Raw genomic sequence first — 15569 nt, 5'->3', positions numbered from 1 at the left:
TCACCTGAAAAGTTCAACATAGACACAAAGATGTCTTATACCTCCTAGAAGGCAAGATGCTTTTGTCAAACTCATGCGGGAAGCCTTCCCCAAACCATTAAGGCCCGTCCACACGAGTACGCTCGAAACGTAGCTGACGAACGCGCTTTTACGTTACCAGCGTAAAACCGTCCAAACGAGTACGCTTGCGAAGAGTGCGTTTAACCAATAGAATTATTTTGCGCAAAAATCACGTGACGCTGTAATATAGCGTCAACAGAGCTGTATCTTATTACTTCGCTGTTCTTCTGTATGTTTGCGGCAAGTTGTCCGAATCAGATGATTTTTTTTATAGCTGAAACTTTACTATTATGTGCAATTATGCAATTATTAAGCAGAGGCAAAACCGCAAAAAATGGTAAGAATGAGTCCGAAAGATTTATTTAGAGCGGCCTGTTCAAAGAGGGTTTTTTTTTTTTTTTTTACTGCTATGTTTACGAAAGGAATATCTGGAATTATTAAATTCCTACTATTAGCTCACACTCTCCCTATATCTTGTTCAAATTTTCAGTACATAAAATGCTTTTTATTCATCCACTTAAGTTCAATTACAATTTTTTTAATTTGCAGTGAATGACACTTGATGTTAATACAGCTTTTTCACATATTAAATTTTTTTTAATTGTTAATTAAAAAAAATATGTTTGTATTTTTATTTATTTATTTATTTATTTTTGTATTTTTAAACTTTTCTTTGTGGACCTAAGTAGGAATTGACTTAATTTTTTTGAGGGGAAGGGGTATATTACTTGTTTTTTAATTCCTTCAGGATGAGTATCGAACATTTTGACAGACTTGCAGATTCTATATCGTATGAAAATTAGGATTTATAAAATTGGTTTGGAATACAGTATATAAAGAGAATTAAATTACTTAATTCTCTTTATATACACTATCCACCATATAATAAAACCAACTTCATATTTTTTTAACTCGCTCTCCCTTGGTCTTTTGTATTTCTTTTTATTTACTTTTGAATTTAGAATGAGGTTCAAACTTTGGACAGTTTATGAGAAATTATGTGCATGATAAAATATGCAATAAAGTAAAAAATAAAGAGAGAATTTATAGATAATATATGATAAAGAGATGCAGATATATTTTTACATAAGGATTTCTATTTGCACTGCATTTTTTTAAACTAAATTAAAATAATAATAATAATAATGAATAAAATAAGAAATGAAAACAATAATAATAGGTAAAATAAGAATATAATGATTCATGATCAAATATAAGAAACACGTTTCAAAACGAGAAAAGCTAACTGAATTATACCGTCTACGGGTGAGGTTCGAACTTGCCACCTTTCCATCCCTTCGCCCCCAAAGCAGCGCGCTGACCACTCAGCTATCTGTGATAGCAGTGTTCGTGAAAAATAATGTAACAAGTAGAAGTCGCTGCAAAGGTAATTTAATTATATTTCAATAAATGATTGCTGTATGATACAAGTTGTAACTTTCCTCCAAAATTTCGTAATTGTATTTTATTGAATACTCTTTCACAGTCAACTGCTTTATTTTAGAAGTTATTATATTGCTGAAGTTAGTTTTTGGTGTATTTAATATTGGGATATTTATAGAGCTTTTTATTACACATGATATAGCCAATATATTTATAATAATTAAGGAGAATTTTGTAAGGCAAAAACTTTGATTTTGTAGAAACTGTAATTTATTTAGGTTCCTATTACTTACGATGTTATAAATAGGTGAAGCATATGGATATACTGGTCGGATCATTGCTTTATAAGTATACAGTTTTCCCCTTTAATGAGAATTTTAAATGTATACTAACATGTACGGTTTGAGAAATCTGAAGATGGCGTGAACAATGCTGATTATTTTATTGCTGTATACAGTTATATTTCTAAGTAAAATCTCATCTCTGTGTGGCTCTGACGCCATATTGAAACGGGTAAGCAAGAAGGTTTTCTGGTTATGACACGTGATAAGAACTCGGTCGGCTATTGGATATACGCGCGCGTCGCGGGCGAAAAAGCTGAACAGGAGCGTACTCAGTTTTACGTCTTCTGCGTCCTGCGAATTTACGCCGGCGTCAAAAAATTTACGTCAACTACATCGGGAGCGTCCTCGTGTGGACGGGCCTTTACACCTCCACCGCCGTAATGATCATTTCCCTTAAAGAGGGAGAGATGGTACCGTGTTCTAAGCACTCTCCAGACATAGATACGCTGGGAATCCAGGCTGAATCTCGACACATCTGTAAAAAACACGGTGTTCCACTGGAAGTTGATCCAAGGTGCGTGTTCGTTACACCATGCTAAACGCCCTTCATTGTGTGCTGCAGAGATTGTGAACGTGAACAGCGGGTCTTTGGGCAGACAGCTCTGACTTCTGGAGTCGTCGGGCAACTATACACGGTGAAGCTCGGGTTCCATTGGCAGCATACAGCCAACGTGAGAGCTAAAAAGTTGCAGGAGTCCCGTGTCGCCGCGCTGAATCTGACAAACAACAGCCCTCTTTCGTAGTTGTGGATCTTGGTCTACTTATCCAAATTCTTCTCGATATAGATCTAGTTTCCCGAAATCGAATCCACAAACTGCATACGACTTTGGCAATTTATTGGGATCTGTAGCCATATGCCCTGTGATTTTGCTGCTTCCAATCTATTGATTATTCTCCATCTATTCATTTCATCCATACTTTCGCGGCTACTCATTTCACATGATACATCATAAAATTTACGCAACCTTTGCGAGAAACACAGCGAGTGCCATGAAGGAGTAGGAGCACGAAAGTCGCCGAAAACAACCTTGTCCGCTTACAGCCCCGAGGACCAACACGTGTACACTTACGTATTCGACTCTTAATATTTACATAATTATTCGATGTCATAATTATTGCCTTTGTTTCAATACTTCTCGTACAAATAGTCATAATTTGCAAATTCTTTTAATTTTGCACACGCGCGTATAAAATATTAATGTGTATATTCATGTACGCTCATATTAATATTAAATTAAAAAGTATTTTTGCAGTCGGTATATTATAAATCATAGGCTACTAGAAACTTAGTTTAGTAGAATATAATAATTTTGGCTTCATGCTTTGGGAGAGCAAAATCTTTTGAATAATTCGTACTCTCAGAGAATAGCAACGTAATTTGGTGTTATCGGACATACGCTAAAGATCTTATGCTTCATCCTCAGGCAAAAAAGTACTCTCGATGTTCCCGATCTTTATCTGTAAACACAAAGCATTGTGACTTACTGAATTCAGTAACATCTGCTCGAATCTCTTGCATTAAAAATATGAATAGCGGTTTGAGATGTAGTTTGCATTTAATATTTGTTTTAAAATTTAGCTGAAATCGAAAGTTCTACTTCTCGATTGCGAAAACTAATTATTACTCTACTTAGAGATAAAAATCTTTGCATTGATATAATGGAATTTTTGTTCAATGATCATCTGCTTGTGTAAATAGTTAACAAGCGCCTATTCAATAATCCTTAAACAAATTACTATGCTACTAACTGTATCTGAAAGTAATTTTGTTATGAAAGAAAGCTCAGGAAATGATCTGTGCTTTGGAAATTATTCAGCTTCGCCGTTGTCTGGCATTTCAGCCAAACTTTAATCAGTTCAATAATTTCAACATAGTTTAGCACGGCTCGATGGTCTAGGGTATGATTCTGGCTTTGGGTGCGAGAGGTCCCGGGTTCAAATCCCGGTCGAGCCCATGCTTTTTTTAATTTTATCTCTGAGACTGAAATAGTGTTTTGGCTTTCATTTGGTTATTATAAAATACACTTCAGAGAGCACGAGGGATGTGTAAGGATGCCTTCGGGGAGTATTTTACTTTGTATACCTATGAAGATAGGTTTTGGAGCACGCGATAATAGAGTATTCATGCTTTATAAAGGGAGTCGTGGAGAAAAAATGAAAGCCATGGACTCTATATTTAATAAAAGGTCGTTCGGATATGCAATTAACAACGAGGCATATTTGCCTGAATGAAAATGGTAGTTACGTGAATTAGGGATGTTTTAAAAAATGAAACGAAGATTTATATTATAAAGGACGTGTTTATTGCTTCTCAATCTCTGAAATTTTCAATCAGAAAGCAGGCTGATTAATTTTGAAATATAAGTCAAAGATCTTATATTTTGCAAAAGAGCAACACACTCATATCCGGCTATGTAAGAATGCGTTTGAAAAACAAATGAAAAGAATTTTATTTCGCTCCATGGCAATGCATAGCTATTTAATCGCTAATTTCAGCTAAAATTAGCTCGATGATAAGAGATTCATTAAATCTGAAAGTTAAATAAGAGACTCTATGTTTTCGTAAGTTGCTACACTGCGCGAATGTGCTGTGTGCAAATGCACTCGAATGTTGAATGGAAGCCGTTATGTTTCCTGCAGTAGTAGTAGCGGTTGTTAAACGGCGACGCTAAAGTAGTAGTAGCGGTTGTTAAACGGCGACGCTAAAGTAGTAGTAGCGGTTGTTAAACGGCGACGGTTGTTAAAATACGCACATGCCGTAATTTTTATTATATATTTCCGCGCATGACGCAATATTGACTATAATAATAATCACAATATCAATAACAATAATAATATGTGTTCTAAGGAACATTTTCAGAGAGAAAATCGGCAAATCAAGCTTCGATATCGTGGTTCGGTGGTCTAGGGGTATGATTCTCGCTTAGGGTGCGAGAGGTCCCGGGTTCAAATCCCGGCCGAGCCCAGTTTTGGAAGATTCATTTATGAACATTTCGCATTTGCAAAGATTAATTTGAATTTTGTTCGTCATTTTCATAAACTTTTAATCATTTTTCTCGTTATAAGTTAACGAAAAAATTCACTTCAAAATTTAGTATTGATTTAACTAAATATTTTGCGTGCGCACATTTCATTTCTATAATTTCTTGATTTTTCCTTATGACAGAAGTATATTCTATTTTGCACTATTTATGTAATAATGAATTAATTTATTTTTATATTAATTCTTCAATTATTTTAAAATGATATATATATTTATATATCTGTGTATATGCTTATATGTATACCTGAAATATTAACGGTTACGTAAGATCGCATGATTAATCTGAATGACGCAATGCAGATACGTTATTACGATTTTAGAATAGAGAGGAAGAATTAATGTTTATAGTTATATTATAATTCTGATTCATACATTTTTATCTTACATATATATTTATATATCTGTGTATATGATTATATGTATACATGAAATATTGTGCTGGGTTTTCTCGTTATAAGTTAACGGAATAATTCACTTCAAAATTTAATATTGATTTAAGTAAATATCAATATTTTGCGTGCGCACATTTCATTTCTATAATTTCTTGATTTTGCCTTATGACAGAAGTATATTCCATTTTGCACTATTTATGTAATAATGAATTAATTTATTTTTATATTAATTCTTCAATTATTTTAAAATGATATATATATGTCATATTAAAAACAAAAGGAAATGACGGAACACTGTAGATGCGTGATGAGACCCATATTGAAGAAGAATTTGATTGCGTAGTATGCTAGTAATGCTAACTTGGTAACATCTAAAGAACTTGGCAGTCGAGGCAGTTTTAATTCCATTTTTATTTCCAATTGATATTTGTGGCCACAATCACTTGGCACTCTAGTCGTGCCTTTCCACAGAAGATTTACATTTTTGATATTGTTGGGCTAGAAAGCAAGCCAGCGAAATCACATCTTAGCACAGTAGTGAGCAAAAGCTGAAGTGCGTAGTTATGGAAGCACGCGAAGAGAAAAGTTTTGGTTTACAATTCAGTGATTGGTTGTCAAGAGGCATCTGGTATTAACGGTTACGTAAGATCGCATGATTAATCTGAATGACGCAATGCAGATACGTTATTACGATTTTAGAATAGAGAGGAAGAATTAATGTTTATAGTTATATTATAATTCTGATTCATACATTTTTGTCTTACATATTCCCCCCTTCAAAAAAGAAAAAGGCGTAGCGACAGAGAAGCCTTTTTAAAGAGAGAGTTAAAGCACTAGCAAATTAAAAAAAAATATAAATAAATAATAAAATTTTGATCCTGTAAAGTATTATTTATAAATATCAATTTTTTTAAAATAGATTCTTAATTTTTAGAGTCCTATTGAATTTTTCAACATTTCAGTCCAAAAGTCTTTTTGTTTGAGAGTTCACATAATCATAATTCTTCAGGGAAGGTTCTTGTTATCGCAGAATATCACAAAATAAACTTTTACATAATCATTACTTATAATTTAATGTAATGCACATAAATATTTATGATATTAATTTTCATATTGATAAATTATATTTTAATACCATAAATATATTAGGAGTAACAGTTTCAGAAATTATGGTTTCACCGTTATTATCTTTCATCTACAATTCCTTATTTTACCAAACTAGAGAGCCTCGCAATACTAAACAAACATATCCATCAATAGGGCTGTCCTCTTGAGCTAACCTGTGTGTTCTCTGCACTGGTGGCCAGGGTGCCTAGGCAGTTACTTGAAAAGACCTCCGTTCCTTGCATTAAGGTAACTGGCCTTTGAGAACTGCATTAATACATTCCATAATATAACAATATTGTTAATAATAATAATATAAAAAATTTACATGCATTCATAAAATGAGAGCCTCCAACATTATCTTGCATGAAGAGGGTAAAAGGAACAACTATACAGAGGTAATTACAGGCCTCTGTTGAAGGAACCAGTACTCCCTCGACATACACTATAGTTAACATACAATCACCCATAAATTTTAACATGCATTTACCATAATTTCATATTACGTATCTGTAATAATTTCACTTATTTTTTACACCTACTTCATTTTTAGAATAATTATAAATTTGGTATTCAAAATTCTCAACAAAATTTCAAAAACATAAAAACTTATCTTAATATCCTTCCCTATGAATAATTTAAATAGCTTAAAATTAATTACTTAATTTGCTCACACGTAATTATGAAAAATTAGAAAAATTAATGAACAAGAATTTCAGATTTTCTCAAAACAAATTGCAGAAAATTTTAACCAAAGTTGAAATGAAAACTATAGAATCCTCAGCATATTAAATGATTTAGTTCCTGAGTTAGATTCACACGAATGTAACAATTTTTGAACTGTTGAAAAAGCAGAAGCGCAAGCAAATAATTTTCTGTCGCACATACTTGCAAACACTTAACTCAGATCGACCTTGAACCCACTGTAATGCTTAATTCCTAAAAGGTAATTCACTGATGATTTCCTATTCACTAGGCATTCCAACTTCTCAATTTATCGAGATATTACTTTCAATCTGTAAACACTATGCGTGATTATTTTTTTGAAGCACTTGCAAAACACCACAGCAGAAGTATGATCTGTTATTTTTTAAACACTGAAAAAACAAATTTGATGATTCACTTCTTTCACATTATCTTGGATTTATCACAAAACGATGATTTGAAGAGCTGAATTAAATTTTCCATTGAGGTTTCAGGCTGCAGGAAACTATCCTGCTGGCTTAATTGTCATAATAAAAGCACAAGGAAAAAACGGAACACTGTCGATGCGTGCTTATATCCATATTGAAGAAGGATTTGATTGCGTAGTATGCTAGTAATGCTAACTTGGTAACATCTAAAGAACTTGGCAGTCGAGGCAGCTTTAATTCCATTTTTATTTCCAATTGATATTTGTGGCCACAATCACTTGGCACTCTAGTCGTGCCTTTCCACAGACGATTTACATTTTTGATATTGTTGGGCTAGAAAGCAAGCCAGCGAAATCACATCTTAGCACAGTAGCGAGCAAAAGCTGAAGTGCGTAGTTATGGAAGCACGCGAAGAGAAAAGTTTTGGTTTACAATTCAGTGATTGGTTGTCAAGAGGCATCTGGTATTAACGGTTACGTAAGATCGCATGATTAATCTGAATGACGCAATGCAGATACGTTATTACGATTTTAGAATAGAGAGGAAGAATTAATGTTTATAATTATATTATAATTCTGATTCATACATTTTTATCTTACATATATATTTATATATCTGTGTATATGATTATATGTATACCTGAAATATTGTGCTGGGTTAAAAGAATTTGCACTATTCTGAAAATCTAGTGAAATTTGATTTTAATCAAATTTGGTACGAATACACACTTATAAACGAGAAAGTGATATACCGCTTCAAAGTTATTTTTTAAGCGCATGATTTTCAGTAAAGTTCATAATGCAGAGCTGTCCAAGACCAACCTTATTATATATATCTGAAAACGATTTTAAGATGCGTATAGTCCTCTCTGACAATCGGATAGGTAGAGCAGCGTAACTCCATTTTGGAAAGGAAGTAACCACTCCTGCTGCAAGGCACTTTTGAACTTCGAGATCGTCATCGGTGGGAATGGCGAGATGAAACCGCCCTCCTAACAGCATTCCAGACATGCTGCGTAATGTTGAGAAGATCTAGATGGCCATTCGATATTCCGAATATCTTTACCACCAACTAATCGTCGACCAGCTGAGTGCTATGTGGCAGACGTTGCTGTACCTTAACTAGGAGCCCAGGTCGAATATGAAGTGCTCACCTGAAAAGTTCAACATAGGACACAAAGATGTCTTATACCTCGTAGAAGGCAAGATGCTTTTGTCAAACTCATGCGGGAACCCTTCCCAAACCATTACACCTCCACCGCCGTAATGATCATTTCCCTTAAAGAGGGAGAGATGGTACCGTGTTCTAAGCACTCTCCAGACACAGGTACGCCGGGAATCCAGGCTGAATCTCGACACATCTGTAAAAAACACGGTGTTCCACTGGAAGTTGATCCAAGGTACGTGTTCGTTACACCATGCTAAACGCCCTTCATTGTGTGCTGCAGATATCGTGAACGTGAACAGCGGGTCTTTGGGCAGACAGTTCTGACTTCTGGAGTCGTCGGGCAACTATACACGGTGAAGCTCGGGTTTCATTGGCAGCATACAGCCAACGTGAGATTTAAAGGTTGTAGGAGTCCCGTGTCGCCGCGCTGAATGTGCCAAACAATAGCCCTCTTTCATAGTTGTGGATCTTGGTCTACTTATCCAAATTCTTCTCGATATAGATCTAGTTTCCCGAAATCGATTCCACAAACTGCATACGACTTTGGCAATTTATTGGGATCTGTAGCCATATGCCCTGTGATTTTGCTGCTTCCAATCTATTGATTATTCTCCATCTATTCATTTCATCCATACTTTCGCGGCTACTCATTTCACCTGATACATCATAAAATTTACGCAACCTTTGCGAGAAACACAGCGAGTGCCATGAAAAAGTAGAAGCACACAAGTTGCCGAAAACAACCTTGTCCGCTTACAGCTCCGAGGACCAACACGTGTACACTTACGTATTCCACTCTTAATATTTACATAATTCTTCGATGTCATAATTATTGCCTTTGTTTCAATACTTCTCGTAAAAATAGTCATAATTTGCAAATTCTTTTAATTTTGCATACGCGCGTATAAAATATTAATGTGTTTATTCATGTACGCTCATATTAATATTAAATTAAAAGTATTTTTGCAGTCGGTATATTATAAGTCATAGGCTACTAGAAACTTAGTTTAGTAGAATATAATAATTTTGGCTTCATGCTTTGGGAGAGCAAAATCTTTTGAATAATTCGTACTCTCAGAGAGGAGCAACGTAATAATTTGGTGTTATCGGACATACGCTAAAGATCTTATACTTCATCCTCAGGCAAAAAAGTACTCTCGATGTTCCCGATCTTTATTTGTAAACACAAAGCATTGCGACTTACTGAATTCAGTAACATCTGTTCGAATCTCTTGCATTAAAAATATGAATAGCGGTTTGAGATGTAGTTTGCATTTAATATTTGTTTTAAAATTTAGCTGAAATCGAAAGTTCTACTTCTCGATTGCGAAAACTAATTATTACTCTACTTAGAGATAAAAATCATAGCATTGAAATAATGCAATTTTTGTTCAATAATCATCTGCTTGTGTAAATAGTTAACAAGCGCCTATTCAATAATCATAAAACAAAATACTATGCTACTAACTGTATCTGAAAGTAATTTTGTTATGAAAGAAAGCTCAGGAAATGATCTGTGCTTTGGAAATTATTCAGCTTCGCCGTTGTCTGGCATTTCAGCCAAACTTTAATCAGTTCAATAATTTCAACATAGCTTAGCACGGCTCGATGGTCTAGGGGTATGAGTCTGGCTTTGGGTGCGAGAGGTCCCGGGTTCAAATCCCGGTCGAGCCCATGCTTTTTTTAATTTTATCTCTGAGACTGAAACAGTTTTTTGGCTTTCATTTTGTTATTATAAAATACACTTCAGAGAGCACGAGGGATGTGTAAGGATGCCTTCGGGGAGTATTTTACTTTGTATACCTATGAAGATAGGTTTTGGAGCACGCGATAATAGAGTATTCATGCTTTATAAAGGGAGTCGTGGAGAAAACATGAAAGCCATGGAATCTATATTTAATAAAAGGTCGTTCGGATATGGCAATTAACAACGAGGCATATTTGCTTGAGGGAAAATGGTAGTTACGTGAATTAGGGATGTTTTTAAAAAATGAAACGAAGATTTATATTTTAAAGGACGTGTTTATTGCTTCTCAATCTCTGAAATTTTCAATCAGAAAGCAGGCTGATTAATTTTGAAATATAAGTCAAAGATCTTATATTTTGCAAAAGAGCAACACACTCATATCCGGCTATGTAAGAATGCGTTTGAAAAACAAATGAAAAGAATTTTATTTCGCTCCATGGCAATGCATAGCTATTTAATCGCTAATTTCAGCTAAGATTAGCTCGATGATAAGAGATTTAAATCTGAAATTTAAATAAGAGACTCTATGTTTTGGTAAGTTGCAACACTGCGCAAATGTGCTGTGTGCAAACGCACTCGAAAGTTGAATGGAAGCCGTTATTTTTCCTGCAGTAGTAGTAGCAGTTGTTAAACGGCGACGCTAAATTCTATCCGTTCTTCTCATCCATCAATTTTGCCACAACTTTACTTCAGATGCTAAAGGAAAATAATGTATTTCATTACGAAGTAAAAATATAACTGAGCAGACTTAAATAATTAAAATGGGTAGTTGAGAAAATTACCTGTGTAGGGAAAACCTTCCGTAGTCAAAAGTTTAATTAGAGAGAAGGTGTAATAAGGCGTGAGAGTTTAAAATTACGTAAATAATTATCTAAGAGCATAATTCCAAAAAAGAACATACATACCCTCCTCACATGTGAAATAAATAACTGTAGGAAAATACGCACATGCCGCAATTTTTATTATATATTTCCGCCCATGACGCAATATTGACTATAATAATAATCACAATATCAATAACAATAATCATATGTGTTCTAAGGAACCTTTTCAGAGAGAAAATCGGCAAATCAAGCTTCGACATCGTGGTTCGGTGGTCTAGGGGTATGATTCTCGCTTAGGGTGCGAGAGGTCCCGGGTTCAAATCCCAGCCGAGCCCAGTTTTGGAAAATTCATTTATGAACATTTCGCATTTGCAAAGATTAATTTGAATTTTGTTCGTCATTTTAAAAAACTTTTAATCATTTTTCTCGTTATAAGTTAACGGAACAATTCACTTCAAAATTTAGTATTGATTTAACTAAATATCAATATTTTGCGTGCGCACATTTCATTTCTATAATTTCTTGATTTTTCCTTATGACAGAAGTATATTCTATTTTGCACTATTTACGTAATAATGAATTAATTTATTTTTATATTAATACTTCAATTATTTTGAAATGATATATATATATTTATATATCTGTGTATATGCTTATATGTATACCTGAAATATTGTGCTGGATTAAAAGAATTTGCACTATTCTGAAAATCTAGTGAAATTTGATTTTAATCAAATTTGGTACGAATACACTCTTATAAACGAGAAAGTGATGTACCGCTTCAAAGTTATTTTTTAAGCGCATGATTTTCAGTAAAGTTCATAATGCAGAGCTGTCCAAGACCAACCTTATTATATATATCTGAAAACGATTTTAAGATGCGTATAGTCCTCTCTGACAATCGGATAGGTACGGCAGCGTAACTCCATATTGGAAAGGAAGTAACCACTCCTGCTGCAAGGTACTTTTGAACTTCGAGATAGTCATTGGTGGGAATGGCGAGATGAAACCGCCCTCCTAACAGCATTCGAGACATGCTGCGTAATGTTGAGAAGATCTAGAGGCCATTCGATATTCCGAATATCTTTACCACCAACTAATCGTTGACCAGCTGAGTGCTATGTAGCAGACGTTGTTGTACCTTAACTAGGAGCCCAGGTCGAATATGAAGTGCTCACCTGAAAAGTTCAACATAGACACAAAGATGTCTTATACCTCGTAGAAGGCAAGATGCTTTTGTCAAACTCATGCGGGAAGCCTTCCCCAAACCATTACACCTCCACCGCCGTAATGATCATTTCCCTTAAAGAGGGAGAGATGGTACCGTGTTCTAAGCACTCTCCAGACATAGGTACGCCGGGAATCCAGGCTGAATCTCGACACATCTGTAAAAAACACGGTGTTCCACTGGAAGTTCATCCAAGGTGCGTGTTCGTTACACCATGCTAAACGCCCTTCATTGTGTGCTGCAGAGATCGTGAACGTGAACAGCGGGTCTTTGGGCAGACAGCTTTGACTTCTGGAGTCGTCGGGCAACTATACGCGGTGAAGCTCGGGTTCCAGTGGCAGCATACAGCCAACGTGAGAGTTAAAACGTTGTATGAGTCCCGTGTCGCCGCGCTAAATGTGCAAACAACAGCCCTCTTTCGTGGTTGTGGACCTTGGTCTACTTATCCAAATTCTTCTCGATATAGATCTAGTTTCCCGAAATCGAATCCACAAACTGCATACGACTTTGGCAATTTATTGGGATCTGTAGCCATATGCCCTGTGATTTTGCTGCTTCCAATCTATTGATTATTCTCCATCTATTCATTTCATCCATACTTTCGCGGCTACTCATTTCACCTGATACATCATAAAATTTACGCAACCTTTGCGAGAAACACAGCGAGTGCCATGAAGGAGTAGGAGCACACAAGTCGCCGAAAACAACCTTATCCGCTTACAGCTCCGAGGACCAACACGTGTACACTTATGCATTCGACTCTTAATATTTACATAATTCTTCGATGTAATAATTATTGCCTTTGCCTCAATATTTCTCGTAAAAATAGTCATAATTTGCAAATTCTTTTAATTTTGCACACCTGCGTATAAAATAATAATGTGCATATTCATGTACACTAATATTAATATTAAATTAAAAAGGTTTTATGCAGTCGGTTTATTATAAGTCATAGGCTACTAGAAACTTAGTTTAGTAGAATATAATAATTTTGGCTTAATGCTTTGGGAGAGCAAATGTTGAGCAACATCTTTTGTATAATTCGTACTCTCAGAGAGGAGCAACGTAATTTGGTGTTATCGGACATACGCTAAAGATCTTATACTTCATCCTCAGGCAAAAAAAGTACTCTCGATGTTCCTGATCTTTATTTGTAAACACAAAGCATTGCGACTTACTGAATTCAGTAACATCTGTTCGAATCTCTTGCATTAAAAATATGAACAGCGGTTTGAGATGTAGTTTGCATTAAATATTTGTTTTAAAATTTAGCTGAAATCGAAAGTTCTACTTCTCGATTGCGAAAACTAATTATTACTCTACTTAGAGATAAAAATCTTTGCATTGATATAATGGAATTTTTGTTCAATAATCATCTGCTTGTGTAAATAGTTAACAAGCGCCTATTCAATAATCCTTAAACAAATTACTATGCTACTAACTGTATCTGAAAGTAATTTTGTTATGAAAGAAAGCTCAGGAAATGATCTGTGCTTTGGAAATTATTCAGCTTCGCCGTTGTCTGGCATTTCAGCCAAACTTTAATCAGTTCAATAATTTCAACATAGCTTAGCACGGCTCGATGGTCTAGGGGTATGATTCTGGCCTTGGGTGCGAGAGGTCCCGGGTTCAAATCCCGGTCGAGCCCATGCCTTTTTTAATTTTATCTCTGAGACTGAAATAGTGTTTTGGCTTTCATTTGGTTATTATAAAATACACTTCAGAGAGCACGAGGGATGTGTAAGGATGCCTTCGAGGAGTATTTTACTTTGTGTACCTATGAAGATAGGTTTTGGAGCACGCGATAATAGAGTATTCATGCTTTATAAAGGGAGTCGTGGAGAAAACATGAAAGCCATGGACTCTATATTTAATAAAAGGTCGTTCGAATATGGCAATTAACAACGAGGCATATTTGCTTGAGGGAAAATGGTAGTTACGTGAATTAGGGATGTTTTTAAAAAATGAAACGAAGATTTATATTATAAAGGACGTGTTTATTGCTTCTCAATCTCTGAAATTTTCAATCAGAAAGCAGGCTGATTAATTTTGAAATATAAGTCAAAGATCTTATATTTTGCAAAAGAGCAACACACTCATATCCGGCTATGTAAGAATGCGTTTGAAAAACAAATGAAAAGAATTTTATTTCGCTCCATGGCAATGCATAGCTATTTAATCGCTAATTTCAGCTAAGATTAGCTCGATGATAAGAGATTCATTAAATCTGAAAGTTAAATAAGAGACTCTATGTTTTGGTAAGTTGCAACACTGCGCAAATGTGCTGTGTGCAAACGCACTCGAAAGTTGAATGGAAGCCGTTATTTTTCCTGCAGTAGTAGTAGCAGTTGTTAAACGGCGACGCTAAATTCTATCCGTTCTTCTCATCCATCAATTTTGCCACAACTTTACTTCAGATGCTAAAGGAAAATAATATATTTCATTACGAAGTAAAAATATAACTGAGCAGACTTAAATAATTAAAATGGGTAGTTGAGAAAATTACCTGTGTCGGGAAAACCTTCCGTAGTCAAAAGTTTAATTAGAGAGAAGGTGTAATAAGGCGTGAGAGTTTAAAATTACGTAAATAATTATCTAAGAGCATAATTCCAAAAAAGAACATACATACCCTCCTCACATGTGAAATAAATAACTGTAGGAAAATACGCACATGCCGCAATTTTTATTATATATTTCCGCCCATGACGCAATATTGACTATAATAATAATCACAATATCAATAACAATAATCATATGTGTTCTAAGGAACCTTTTCAGAGAGAAAATCGGCAAATCAAGCTTCCACATCGTGGTTCGGTGGTCTAGGGGTATGATTCTCGCTTAGGGTGCGAGAGGTCCCGGGTTCAAATCCCGGCCGAGCCCAGTTTTGGAAAATTCATTTATGAACATTTCGCATTTGCAAAGATTAATTTGAATTTTGTTCGTCATTTTAATTACCTTTTAATCATTTTTCTCGTTATAAGTTAACGGAACAATTCACTTCAAAATTTAGTATTGATTTAACTAAATATCAATATTTTGCGTGCGCACATTTCATTTCTATAATTTCTTAATTTTTGCTTATGACAGAAGTATATTCTATTTTGCACTATTTATGTAATAATGAATTAATTTATTTTTATA

At 34.8% G+C, this 15569-nt stretch overlaps 6 non-coding genes across 6 annotated transcripts; all 6 read left to right on the top strand.

Moving 5' to 3' along the window:
• The first annotated feature begins 3670 nt into the window (after window positions 1-3670).
• TRNAP-UGG (transfer RNA proline (anticodon UGG)) lies at window positions 3671-3741 on the top strand. The gene has a single exon. It is a non-coding gene; the product is annotated as a tRNA-Pro (tRNA).
• A 939-nt stretch (window positions 3742-4680) lies between these two features.
• On the top strand, window positions 4681-4752 carry TRNAP-AGG (transfer RNA proline (anticodon AGG)). The gene has a single exon. It is a non-coding gene; the product is annotated as a tRNA-Pro (tRNA).
• Window positions 4753-10228: 5476 nt separating this feature from the next.
• On the top strand, window positions 10229-10300 carry TRNAP-UGG (transfer RNA proline (anticodon UGG)). Its single transcript has one exon. It is a non-coding gene; the product is annotated as a tRNA-Pro (tRNA).
• A 1160-nt stretch (window positions 10301-11460) lies between these two features.
• Window positions 11461-11532, top strand: TRNAP-AGG (transfer RNA proline (anticodon AGG)). The gene has a single exon. It is a non-coding gene; the product is annotated as a tRNA-Pro (tRNA).
• Window positions 11533-14001: 2469 nt separating this feature from the next.
• TRNAP-UGG (transfer RNA proline (anticodon UGG)) lies at window positions 14002-14073 on the top strand. The gene has a single exon. It is a non-coding gene; the product is annotated as a tRNA-Pro (tRNA).
• A 1163-nt stretch (window positions 14074-15236) lies between these two features.
• On the top strand, window positions 15237-15308 carry TRNAP-AGG (transfer RNA proline (anticodon AGG)). Its single transcript has one exon. It is a non-coding gene; the product is annotated as a tRNA-Pro (tRNA).
• The last annotated feature ends 261 nt before the right edge of the window (window positions 15309-15569 follow it).

This window comes from Stegodyphus dumicola, chromosome 2 (genome assembly GCF_044657685.1).
Source record: "Stegodyphus dumicola isolate Sdum_Otavi_A_Nest chromosome 2, ASM4465768v1".
NCBI classification, from domain to species: Eukaryota; Metazoa; Arthropoda; class Arachnida; order Araneae; family Eresidae; genus Stegodyphus; species Stegodyphus dumicola.
Note: the sequence above shows the minus strand (reverse complement) of the source record. Positions and strands in the feature narration are given on the sequence as shown.